At 45.7% G+C, this 13,760-nt stretch overlaps 1 protein-coding gene across 16 annotated transcripts in view; it reads right to left on the bottom strand.

The window, feature by feature from the left end:
- Nucleotides 1-12,686, bottom strand: part of ADD1 (adducin 1) — an 86,307-nt gene extending 73,621 nt beyond the window's left edge. For 8 of the 16 annotated variants that reach the window (XM_034958239.4, XM_034958231.4, XM_034958240.4 and 5 more), the window contains exon 1: nucleotides 12,505-12,686. The gene's annotated coding sequence lies outside the window, so the exon portion shown is untranslated. Of the gene's footprint in view, nucleotides 1-1,454; nucleotides 1,631-11,843; nucleotides 12,382-12,504 lie in introns of those variants that run through there. The other 8 variants (XM_063603494.1, XM_063603493.1, XM_024928523.5 and 5 more) reach the window with 6 other exon arrangements.
- Between the last annotated feature and the right edge of the window lie 1,074 nt (nucleotides 12,687-13,760).

The raw sequence follows: 13,760 nt of genomic DNA, 5'->3' as shown, positions 1-13,760 counted from the left end.
CTACAAAAACCAAGCAAAATAAATAAAGATAAATCCATACTTTACACACATTGTAATGAATATGCAGAATAGCCAAGGCCAAAATAAAGAAAAGAAAATTCTAATAGAAGCCAGAAGAAAAAAAGACAGATCACTTACAAGGGAATAACAAACTGACTACTGCCAAACTTGCCAACAGAAACAACAAAAGTAGAGAGCAGTAGGATAACTCCAAAATGCTGAAAAGAAATAACTGTCAATCTGGATTTCTATATCAAGCAAAATTATCTTTCAAGAACTTAGGTGAAGGTTGGGAGTGGTGGCTCATGCCTGTAATCCTAGCACTTTGGAAGGCTGAGGTGGGAGGATACTTGAGCCCAGGAATTCAAGACCAGCCTGGGCAACATAATAGTGAGACTCGTCTCTATTTTTTTTTTTTTTTAAAAAAAAGAACTTGTGTGAAATAATTTCCGAGTAGCTGGGACTACAGGCATGCACCACCATGCCCAATGGTGGTGCACGCCTATAATCCTAGCACTCTGGGAGACTGAGGCAGGCAGATCTCGAGTTCCAGAGTTCGAGACTAGCCTACACAACATGGCAAAACCCTGTTTCAACAAAAAAATACAAAAAATAGCTGGGCATGGCGGCATGTGCCTGTAGTGCCAGCTACTTGGGGGCTGAAGTGGGAGGATCACTAGAGCTCAGGAGGTCAAGGCTGCAGTGAGCTGTGATCGCGCCACTGCACTCCAGCCTGGGCGACAGAGTGAGAACCTGTCTCAAAAAAAAGAAAAGAAAAAAACTTGTGCACTCCAGTCTGAGTGTCAGAGCAAGACTGTGTCTCTTTAAAAAAAAAAAAAAAAAAAAAAGTCTGGACTAAAACACTGAACAACAGCAGCATGTAACTTGAGAGTTGAATAATTGGAATTAACGAACTTTCATGCCTTTGCTGTATCTAGGAGGGCGACAGAATATTAGTTTTAGACTTCGTTAAATATGCCTAGCAAAATTTCAAGGGTAATCACTAAAAGAATATTAAGAGTATGTCATTTCCAAACCAAAAGATGGAAGAATATAAAGAAAAACAAACAACTCCCAGTTGTTTAAAAAGGCAAGCATGGGGAGAAAAGACAAACAGAACACAAAACCTAAGATGATAAAGAAAGTACAAATTTATCTGAATCATAACATAAATGTACTAAATTATGCCAGTTAAAAGACAGAAATTACAGGTAACTTATAAGAGACACTCTTTTAGTAAGCTGAGTAATGGTCCCCAAGTTAACAGGTCTGAATAATGCCTGGAACCTGTAAATATTACTTTATATGGCAAAGACTACAGATATAATTAAGTATTTTGGGATTGTGAGATTATCCTGGATTACCTGGGTGGGCCCTGAATGTAATCACCAGTATCCTTACAAAATCGAGGTGGGGGAGATTTAACCACACAGAAGACAAGAAACCAATCTGACCTGGGTCACAAAGATTGGAGTGATGCAGCCACAGCCAAGGAATGTGGCAGCCATGAGAAGCTGGAAGAGGCGAGGAACAGATTCTCCCATACGACCTCCAGAGGAAGAATGCACAGCCCTAGTGACACCTTGATTTTGGTCCAGTGATACTGTTTTCAAACTTCTGGCCTCCAGAACTACGAGAGAATAATTTCTGTTGTTTTAAAGCACCACGTACGTGGTAACTTGTTACAGGAGCCACAAAAAACTAATATACCCATGAAACAGAACACAGACAGTCTGAAAATAAATGGACAAAAATACAAATACCAGGCAAACACCAAACAAAACAAAGCTGGAGTAACTATATTAATATCAGACAATGAAGACCAAAAAAATAAAAGCATTTATTCGGAATGGAAAAGGCCATAAACCTAAGTACAACTCAACAGGAAGATGAAAAGTATAAGGTTATTCACACCTAATAAAATACTGTCAACATATATGAACCAAAAATTGCTAGAACTCACAGAGAAACTGACAAATCTACCATAATGAGATTACCATAATAATCTACCACATTGCTCAAGTCAGTAACAGTAAATAGGAAATATGAGCAACGCAAGCAACAAGTTAGATCATTAGAGATATACAGAACCTTGCACCTCCCTGCTTTCTCACACAAATTAAATACATATTCTTTCTTGCTTGCTTGCTTGCTTGCTTTTTTAAGATGGAGTCTCATTCTGTCGCCCAGACTGGAATGCAGTGGCATGATCTTGGCTCACTGCAGCCTGCGCCTCCTAGGTTCAAGCAATGCTCCTGCCTCAGCCTCCTGAGTAGCTGGTATTACAGGCGTGTGCCACCACACTGGGCTAATTTTGTTGTATTTTTAGTACAGATGGGGTTTCACCATGTCGGCCAAGCTGGTCTCAAACTCCTGATCTCAGGTGATCCGCCCACCTCGGCCTCCCAAAGTGCTGGGATTACAGGCATGAGCCACTGCACCCAGCCCATATTCTTTAGAATACAAGGAATGTTTATAAACATTCATGTCATATCTGGCAATAAAGAAAATCGCAACAAATTCCAGGGAATCAGCAGCACACAAGCCATTTCTCCGGGTGCAATGCAATTAAAACATAATAACGGCCAGGCGCGGTCGCTCACACCTGTAATCCCAGCACTTTTGGAGGCCAAGGCAGGTGGATCACCTGAGGTCAGGAGTTCAAGACCACCCTGGCCAACGTGGTGAAACCCTGTCTCTATTAAAAATACAAAAACCAGCCAGGCGTGGTGGCGGGCACCTGTAATCCCAGCTACTTGGGAGGCTGAGGCAGGAGAATCGCTTGAACCTGGGAGGCGAAGGTTGCGGTGAGCCGTGATTGCACCATTGCACTCCAGCCTGGGTGACAAGAGCAAAACTCAGTCTGAAAGAAAAAAAAACAACATAATAACAGAAGAGTTTCTTAAAACCATATATTTAGAAATTTAAAGGTACATTTTAAAATAATTTATGGGCCAAAAAAGAAATCATAATGAAAATTTAAATATACATTACTAACAAAAATATTACAGTTGGAAACTATTGGCTTCACTAAAGAGATGCTTTTAGAGAGCTACATAGCCTTAAACACTTATACTAGAAAAAGACGCCGGTGGCTCACACCTGTAATCCCAGCACTTTGGGAGGCTGAGGTGGGCAGATCACCGGAGGTCAGATGTTTGAGACCAGCCGGGCCAACATGGTGAAACCCTTATCTCTACTAAAATTATAAAAATTAGCTGGGTGTGGTGGGCGCCTATAATCCCAGGTACTGGGGAGGCTGAGGTGGGAGAATTGCTTGAACCTGGGAGACAGAGGCTGCAGGGAGCCAAGATCGTGCCACTGCACTCCAACCTGGGCAACACAGTGAGAACCTGTCTCAAAAAAAAAAAAAAAAAAAGTAAGTGACCAACTTCTAAAAAGTTACAGAAAGAACAGAGTAAACGCCAATCTAGCAACCTGTACATTCATTATGCTTTAAACACTATATGTAATTTGTATCCTTAAAACAACTCTGATGGTTAGATTACAGCTATTTCCACAGCTACAAATGTCCTGCTTATCTGAGTCTAAAAGCACCTTCAGGCCTGCCTGGGCAACATAGCAAGGCCTTGGCTCTACAAAAAAAAAATTTTTTTTAGTTAGCTGGGTGTGGTGGGGTGGGTCTGCAGGCCCAGCTGCTCAGGAAGCTGGGTGGGAGGACTGCTTGGGCCCACGAGGTCAAGGCTGCAGTGAGAGCCAAGATCGCACCGCTGCACTTCAGCCTGGGTGACAGAGCAAGACTCTGTCTCCAAAAAAAAAAAAGGTATTTCCTGCTTTACAAAACAATCAAACACCTAGTATAGAAAATAGAAGACACTCAATGCTGCAGACACCCTAGGTCAGTGACATTGCTGGTGACTCTGTTGTCAAAGTATGCGTGCTTCAGTCCCTGGAGACGTTGCTCAGAAAAAAAATGAAATGGAGTATCTGCGAAACCCCATCTCTACAAAAACACACAAAAATCAGCCGGGTGTGGTGCTGTGCACCTGTAGTCCCAGCTACTCAGTAGGCTGGGGCACAAGAATCGCTTGAACCCGGGAGGCGGAGGTTGCAGTGAGCCAAGATGGAACCACTGTACTCCAGCCTGGGTGAAAGAGCGAGACTCTCTCTCAAAAAAAAAAAAAAGAAAAAAAAAGAAAGAAAGAAAGAAGGAAAGAAATAAAGAAAGAAAGAGAAAGACAGACAGACAGACAGGAAGGAAGGAAGGAAGGAAGGAAAGGAAGGAAAGAAGGGAAAGAAGGGAAAGAAGCGAAAGAAAGGAAAGAAAGGAAAGAAAGGAAAGAAAGAAAGAAAGAAAGAAAGAAAGAAAAGAAAAGAAAAGAAAAGAAAAGAAAAGAGGCCGGGCACTGTGGCTCATGCCTGTAATCCCAGCACTTTGGGAGGCTGAGGCGGGCAGATCACCTGAGGTCAGGAGTTCGAGACCAGCCTCAACATGGGGAAACCCCGTCTCTACTAAAAATACAAAAATTAGCTGGGCGTAGTGATGCATGCCTGTAATCTCAGCTACTCAGGAGGCTGAGGTAGGAGAATTGCTTGAACCTGGGAGGCGGAGGTTGCGGTGAGCCGAGATCGAGCCATTGCGCTCCAGCCTGGGCAACAAGAGCGAAACTCCATCTCAAAAAAAAAAAAAAAGAATAAAAACTGACTATCCGGATGGTGGGGGTCATCTATTTCCCCCCTAAAGACTGGTCAATTAACATCACATCCCTTCCTACTGAAGGAGACACTCAGACCAAAAGGGAGTTCATTCTATGAGACTAAAGATCATTCCTAACCTTCCTTCCTGCCTGAAGCCCTATGTGACAATAACTTGAATAACTTGATTAATGGTATCATCTGGCAACAAGGTTGGCCTTTTAAGAAAATCTTAGAAAGCATGGTTTAACCACAAAGTTCCTACTAAACTGCAAACACATGCAGCTGTATCAGACAAAAAAAAAACCTCTACATAGGCTTTATTTTGAGAGAGAGGGAGAGACAGACAAAAAAGAGCTACAAGGCTCTCTATTGCATCTTCTGTGTCTTTCCCTCTTAAGGCCTGCTCCTCCATCCTCTATGTTCTGGAAAAGAAGGAAAGAAAGCACACTGACAGCATCCTCACATACTGTAAGCATTGTAAGTTTGCTTACCACAGCCTCACACCTCCAGTTAGATATGACTGTTATTATTATTACTCCTATTTCTGCAGATGAGAAAAATTAGTTCAGAGAATTTCACCATTTTGATCCAGGGCCACACATCTTCAGTGGCAATATTTTTAAAAATTAGCCAGCTGTGGTGGTATGCACCAGTAGTCCTAGCTATTCCGGAGGCTGAGGTGGGGAGGATTACTTGAGCCCAGGAGTTCCAGGTTACAGTCAGCTATGATTATACCACTGTTCCCCAACCTGAACAATAGAGCAAGACTCTGTCTCTAAATGAAGTATACAGAGTTTTAGTGTATTCAGAGTTGTGTAACTAATCATCACAATCTAACGTTATAACATTTTCAACACCCAAAAAGAAACCCCATACACATTAGCAGTCATTCCTCATTCCCACTCCATTCTCCCCAGCTGGAGCCCCAGTCAACCCCAAATCTACCTTCTGCCTGTATAGATTTGCCTACTGGGGGTCAGGTACAGTGGCTCACACCTGTAATCCCAGCACTTTGGGAGGCCGAGGCGGGTGGGTCACTTGAGGTCAGGAGTTCAAGACCAGCCTGGGCAACGTGGTGAAACCCCATCTCTACTACAAATATAAAAATTAGCCGGGCGTGGCCAGGCGCGGTGGCTCACGCCTGTAATCCCAGCACTTTGGGAGGCTGAGGCGGGCGGATCATGAGGTCAGGAGACTGAGACCATCCTGGCTAACACGGTGAAACCCCATCTCTACTAAAAATACAAAAAATTAGCCGGGCATGGTGGCAGGCGCCTGTAGTCCCAGCTACTCAGGAGGCTGAGGCAGGAGAATGGCGTGAACCCGGGAGGCAGAGCTTGCAGTGAGCCAAGATCGCGCCACTGCACTCCAGCCTGGGCGACAGAGCAAGACACCGTCTCAGAAAAAAAAATCAGCCGGGCATGGTGGCACACACCTGTTCCCAGCTACTCAGGAGGCTGAGGCAGGAGAATCGCTTGAACTTGGGAGGTGGAGGTTGCAGTGAGCCAAGATCGCGCCACTGCACTCCAGCCTGTGCAAGAGAGTGAGATTCAGTCTCACAAAAAACAAAACAAAACAAAAAGATTTGCCTATTGAAGACATTTCACATAAGTAAAATCATGAAGCACATGGTCTCTTGTGTCTGGCTTCTTCCACTTAGCATGTTTTCAGAGTTCATCCATGTTGTACCAGGTATGAGTGCTTCAATCCTTTCTATTGCCAACTACTATTCCATCATATGAACAGACCACATTTTGTTGATCCACTCATCAGCTGATGGACATCTGGGGTGTTTCACTTTTTGTCTGTTAAACATAATGCTGCTCTGAACATTCACACACAAGCTTTTGTACGGACATATGTTTTCACTCGGCCTTTGCATTCTCAAAGTGTTTTCACAACATTCTCTCTTTCATGTATTACATGGCTACTTAATTTTCCGATGGAGAAAAGTGAGGCTTGGGGCAGCTAAGTGACTTTCTCACCCACTCAACTACCCTCAGCAAACCACAGTAAACCCATAGTGAAGAGCCAGTACTCCTTTCATAATACCACACTGCCTATGGTTACGGCTCCCTCTCCTCTGAAATAAATTTCAAGCGACAGTGTGCAGATGAGGGAAAACATTTTTTAAGTAAGGAACTCCCTAAATCATTCTCAATACGTTAATCCACAAAGCAAATTTAAATTAAGCCCTTCAGAGTAAGAGAAGGAGAGAAGTGTTTGGGATGGGATATTCTAAAGGTCCCTCCCAAATGATGCCTTTCTCCTCCCCATGCAAACAGCCACAGCTACTATTCCAGGCTGCAGAGGCACACATGTAGTTACATCTACTGCGCCCCATTCCTGAGGCATGCCCTTTCCAGCAAATTTGAGATATACCTGTGGACTCTGTCCCCTAACATCAGCCCCAGATGCCAGACTCCCTGGGCCCAAGGCCTAGATGCAGAGCTCGTCTGTTCTAACACAGACAACAGTATTTCGGAGGCATATATTGCTCAGATCAATTGTATGAACCCTCTTTCCCAACCTCATGAAGCACTGTCTAGGTTTATAATATTTCTGGTAATAAAGTTCAGAAAAAAATAATTATTATATTAATAATATAAGTCATTTGCTGACAGCTTAGTAGGTACCTTTTGGCATTTACTTCATTTAATCCTCATAATAACCATGTAAGATAGGGACTATTGTTACTTTAGTGTCCATACTTCATTACGTGGAGAAAATACACAGTTGGTAGGAGTATAAACTGACGTAAACTTCTTAGGAGGATAATCTGGAAACATCTACAGAAAGTAAAAGTGTAATTACTCTTTGACATGGCAATCTCACTTCTGAGAATGTATCTATAGATATACTTCATAGGTGCCCAAAGATGGAAATGTAAGAATATTAATTGGGGCCAGGAGGGTAATTTGGAAATGTCTACGCAAATGAAAAGTGCAATTATTCTTTGACATAGCAATTTCATTTCTGAGAATGTATTTATAGATGTACCTCATAAGTGCCCAATATGGAGATGTAATATTAATTGGAGCACTGCTTATAACAGTAAAAACCTGGAAACAGGTCAGGTGCAGTGACTCATGCCTGTTATCCTAGCATATTCAGAGGCTGAGGCAGGAGGATCACTTGAGACCGGGAATTCAAGACCGGCCTGAGCAACACAGCTCAGGCTTTTGAGACCCTATCTCAAAAAAAAAAAAAAAATTAGCCAAGCCTGTTGGCATGAACCTGCAGTCTTAGCTACTTCGGAGTCAGAGGTGGGAGAATGGCTTAAGCCCAGGAGTTCAAGGCTGCAGCAAACTATGATCACATCGCTGTACTCCCGCCTAGGTGACAGAGCAAGAGTCTGTCTCAAAAAAAATAAATTAAATAAATAAATATATGCTCAACATGTTTAAGCTAACAGTTATCAAAAACACTGTTACACGTTAGTTATAACAACTGTTTTAAAAGGTACTTCTAGAAAAATTAAGCTCAAAAGGCAAACTGTATTAAATGTGCTTCCCCTCATTCCTTTAAACTCAAGGTTCCTCAATGTAGAAAGGCCAGAATAAGCATTAACAATTAAACAACTCTATTAAAGTTTAATATTATGCTATGTTAAGATTCCTATTTTTTTTTTTTTTTTTTTTTTTTTTGAGACGGAGTCTCACTCTGTCCCAGGCTGGAATGCAATGGCACGATCTCAACTCACTGTAACCTCCGCCTCCTGGGTTCAAGTGATTCTCCCGCCTCAGCCTCTTGAGTACCTGGGATTACAGGCATCCACCACCAAGCCTGACTAATTTTTGTATTTTTAGTAGAGACAGGGTTTCATCATGCTGGCCAGGCTGGTCTCGAACTCCTGATCTCAGGTGATCCACCTGCCTCGGCCTCCCAAAGTGCTGGGATTACAGACGTGAGCCACCATGCCCAGCCTTGCCTCCCACTCTATTCAAAGTCATCCCTTTGCTCACTGAGATAGATGCATATCTGGTTGCCTCCTTTGGAAAGGCTTATCAGAAACTCAAAAGAAGGTAACCATTTGTCTCTCACCTACTTGTGACCTGGAAGCTCCCTCCCTGCTTCAAGCTGTCCCCGCAGTTCTGGACTGAACCAATGTACTTCTTGCATATATTGATTGATGTCTCATGTCTCCTTAAAATGTATAAAACCAAGCTGTGCCCAACCACCTTGGGCACATGTCATCAGGACTTCTGGAGGCTGTGTCACAGGCACACATTCTCAACACTGGCAAAATAAACTTTCTAAGTTAACCGAGACCTGTCTCAAATTTTCGAGGTTCACGTGTTCATCTTGTTCTGAGACTGAAATGTGTACGGTGTGGGTTGAAACAGTGAGCAAGTAGAACCAAAATGTTTGGCTTAGAAGAAAAGTAGATACAGGTATATAAAAATGAGAAGGTTGAGTAGAATCCTAGTCTTACTTCCTTTTTTTTTTTGAGACGGAGTTTCGCTCTTGTTGCCCAGAATGGAGTGCAATGGCACTGCAACCTCCGCCTCCTGGGTTCAAGCGATTCTCCTGCCTCAGCCTCCCTAGTAGTGGGGATTACAGGCATGCACCACCATGCCCAGCTAATTTTTGTATTTTTGGTAGAGATGGGGTTTCACTGTTGTCCAGGCTGGTGTCAAACTCCTGACCTCAGGCGATCCACCTGCCTCAGCCTCCCAAAGTGCCGGGATTGTGAGCGACCGCACCTAGCTTGTTTTTTGTTTTTGTTTTTGTTTTTTTGAGACGGAGTCTCGCTCCGTGTCACCCAGGCTAGAGTGCAATGGAGCGATCTCCACTCACTGCAAGCTCCGCCTCCCGGGTTCACGCCATTCTCCTGCCTCAGCCTCCCGAGTAGCTGGGACTACAGGCATCTGCCACCACGCCCAGCTAATTTTTTGCGTTTTTAGTAGAGACGGGGTTTCACCATGTTAGCCAGGATGGTCTCGATCTCCTGACCTCGTGATCCACCCGCCTCGGCCTCCCAAAGTGCTGGGATTACAGGCGTGAGCCACCACACTCGGCTTTTTTTTTTTTTTTTTAAGAGACAGAGTAGTGCAGTGAAGTGATCATGGCTCACTGCAGCCTCGACCTCCCAGGCTCACAGGTTCGTACCATCTTAGCCTCAGGAGCAGCTACGATTACAGGCCCATCCTAGCATGCCCAGCTTCACTGGCTACTTTTGAAGGATATTAGCGAAACAATTCATTATGTGAAACCTAGTAAATAATGGAGAAGAATTAAGCATTTATCCTCCCTTTTCTGTAAGAGATACCTCAAGATAACCAAATAGTGGAGGCATGAAAAATTATCTTTATAAAAATATTATATTTAATAAAAGAAGTTATAGAATTCAAATATCAATATATTCAATGCTTGCTGAAATGACTGTAGGCACTGACAATCAAGGGCTGCGAACAAAGACTACTAATCATTTCTGCCTACTTACCTACGAAGTTTGCTTGACAAAAGTAAAGCTGAATCTGATCACACCTTTAGATCTAACCACCAGTTTTCAGTAAATTCTGTGAAACTACGCCACAGAGTAAAATTGAGACTGTGCATAACTCCACATGACAAACTACCAGGTTTCATCCATAAATAAATTACAAGAGAAAACTAAATATGGAGGGGAAACTATCAATTAAAATGAGTCACACTGTATAGATAGCATGTGGATCGATTGAAATTGTTAAGAAAAAAAAATGAGAATTCTGACAATTTTAACACTGGCTGGATATTTGAAAGTATTAAGGAATTATTCATTTTCTGTGATAGTGGTACTCATGTTTACCTTTTGTTTAAGTCTTTAAGATATACATATTGAACTATTTAACGGTTAAAGGATATCTAGGACTGCGGGGATATGATGAAGCAAGATTGACTGTTGAAACTGGTTGAGAAAAGAGGTTTATACTATTCTCTCTACATATGTGTATATGTTAAGAGGTAAACATGGAAGGAAAGAAAGGAAGGGCAGTCAATCTAACTCTAAGTTTCAAGCAATAAGTAAATATTTTGTTATCTTTCAAAGCATTTCAGTATTTACTTTTCTTATTCAATTCAAAGACTATAAGAAAGAACTAAAAACTAAAAATCATGTAAATAAACAGTTTTTATGGCAAAATCAGTAACACAAAACTGAACACCAAACAAAACCTTCTCAGTATATCAGATAACATCAAAAGAATTAAGGGGAAAAATGACCAGCTTGTACGAAGCATATTTTAGAAGGAAAACTATCTCACAATTCGGGGACTGGCTAGAGTTTAGACTCACATCACTCAGCGACTCTCCGAAACTCTAAAACCTAAAGACACCACAAGTAGAAAACTAACAAATCATACTAGCTGTCCATACCATTGTAAACCACATCGAAACTCTGAAAAGCAGTTTTGACTGCCCAAATCATCCACTTCCTGAAAAGACAACTTTACTATTCTAGTTTTCTCCACTGTCAAAATCAAAGGAGTATATTAAAATTTTAACGTAGGCCAGGCGCGGTGGCTCACGCCTGTAATCCCAGCACTTTTGGAGGCCTAGGCGGACGGATCACGAGGTCAAGAGATTGAGACCATCCTGGCCAACATGGTGAAACCCCGTCTCTACTAAAAATACAAAAATTAGCTGGGCGTGGTGGCGCGCGCCTGTAGTCCCAGCTACTCGGGAGGCTGAGGTAGGAGAATCGCTTGAACCTGGGAGGCGGAGATTGCAGTGACTCGAGATCGCGCCACTGTACTCCAGCCTGGCGACAGAGCGAGACTCCGTCTCAAAAAAAAAAAGATATCATCACTGGCCTTTGTCCATTCAAGGCTCCAAAGTTTACAAACTCACTTTCATACAATTCACACCCTCTGCCTGAAATGCCCTCCTCTCTCTGGTGCCTGTTGAACTCCTACTCATCCACTCCAAGCTTGTTTTCACTAGGCGCCTCTACTCATAGACACAGTCGACCTATCAGCATTCTATTTCCTATCCCCATTAAGATCTCAGTCGATTTTTCATACAAAAAAATCTTTCTTTAACTTAACAGTAATGCATACAGCTATCAGCTATGTTTTTGGTCTTTGGCTATATGACAATTGCTTTTTGTCTTTCTAAACATAAATTATGCTCAAACCAACAAGTTTCAGGCGAACCAAAATACGTTTTTCAAGGTGGGTATGCATAAAGTGAATGCAAATTACCTCCCAACTATCTTGAGCCATTACAAGAGCAAAGATAAAAGTCATCGTAATAGGGAAAGGCCCTCTGACATCTCCCAAAAAACGAAAATAAAAGATTAAGAAAAAAGAAAAGAGAGGGAGGGCAAAGGTGACCAACAGCCCCATCGCTGATAAAGTTCCACGATTATCTCTTGAGCGTCCGTCGGCAGATACGGCTTTTCTCTTTTGGCAGAAGCCGTCGTTTTTAAATACGAGAGCCGACAGGCAGGACCCAGATGCGTCCGTACACAAACCTTGCAGCCACCAGCGCTGCGGACCGCGGAACCGGTCTCACAAGCAGGATGCTGACCAGCGTCCAGCCAGGGTCGTCCTCCTCCGCCCCCACCCCTGCAGCCCACAAGGCGGCCAGGAACGAGCGGCCCGGGAAAAGCCTAGTCCCCGGGGTCCTATCCCGATGAAAGATCTGCGGCGCCCTCGCTCCCCGGCTCGGCCCAGGCCGAAGGCCCCGCGGGGACCCCTCCAAGACGCCCTCGGCGCCGCAGCGGCCTCCCCGCCCCCGAGGCTGCCAGGGCCGCCGCAGGCCCCGCGGCCCCCGCCCGCCGCAACTGCGGCCCAGTTCCCCGCGCCCCCGCCGCCGCCTCAGCCCGAACCGGGCCCCCGCCGCCCCGCTGGCTAGCCTCACCTCAGAAGCGAATCGTGGGCAGCGCGCAGGATTCCGGGGTCCCAGTGCGGGCACCGCCCGTCGGCTCCGGCTCCGGCTCCGCCCCCGTCCCCTGGCCCGCAGCAGCGGCCCGCCAGGCCTCTCCGCCCCTCAGCCCCTCCGCTCGCCCCCACCGCCCGACCTGGGTGCGGCCTGCGGCGCTGCAACCCAACAACGCGCCGTCCCATAGGCCAAGCCGCGCAGCACTGCCGAGCAACGTACCCTGCGATTGGCGGGACCCATGAGGGGCGGGTCCCCTGCGGGCAGGGCGATTGGACTCGCCAGGCCCGCCTCGGGGCGACCTCGCCGGGGCCTGCGGAGGCCCAGGGTCCCGCGCGGAGTGCACCCCGGCCGGCAGCTTCGGACGCCAGGTCATGGCTTCACGGTGGCCAGGTCGACTGCGGCGAGCCCCTGCCGGGTCCGCTGGACACGGTTTCATTGTGACTGACCTCCGCCGGAGGGGCTGTCGGAGCCCAGGGACCCTGCCCCCCCGCCGCCGCCCAGCGCACTCCCCCAGCAGACGGGCCCTGCCCCGCGTAGCCCCGCCTTGTGCGGTCCCCAGGCCGAGTTTTGGGGCCCGGGTGGGGTCAAGGCAGCAGGGCCTGTGGGCCCCGATAAGGCTCCACAGAGGACAACTGCCTGGCCCCCGGGCCGGGCCTGCGGGTGCTGAGGGGACGAGCGAGCACCAGCCACCTCCGCACAACCAGGGAGTGAGCCTGCGGGGCTTTGGCAGGACCAGCCTCAGACCAGCACCTTCCCGCACACTGTCCCTCCTCCTGGCGCATCTGACACCCAAAAAAACAAGCAGCGAGACAAATGGGCACGGCTGCTTGTCCTCTTGACACCCATAGAAAGCTTAGGTCCAGAGCTGGGCAGTGGCAGAAGAGTGTGGAATCCAGACCTCCCTGCTCAGCAGGAGCCTCTGTGACATTGCCCCAACAAGGGTCAGGGATACTGTCTGGATGGAAGCCAGCGACCCCTGTTCTAACCATTTCTGTTGGACGTTGGCTTTTCCAAGACGATTTTTCTGACAAGATCACAATTCTCATTCACTTCTGCTTCCCATAGTTAATCACTAGGGAAACGCAAATCAAAACCACTGTGGGATACCACTTAACATTCATTAGGATGGCAGTGGAAGAAGCGGGGAGTTGGGCGCAGTGGCTTCAGCTTAAAATCCCAGCACTTAGGGAGGCAGAAACAGGAGGATAGCCTGAGCCCAGGAGTTGGCAGACTTG

The sequence above is a fragment of the Pan paniscus genome, chromosome 3 (assembly GCF_029289425.2).
Source record: "Pan paniscus chromosome 3, NHGRI_mPanPan1-v2.0_pri, whole genome shotgun sequence".
In the NCBI taxonomy this organism is placed as follows: domain Eukaryota; kingdom Metazoa; phylum Chordata; class Mammalia; order Primates; family Hominidae; genus Pan; species Pan paniscus.
The sequence above is the reverse complement of the archived record's forward strand: the minus strand, read 5'-3'. Positions and strand labels throughout refer to the sequence as shown.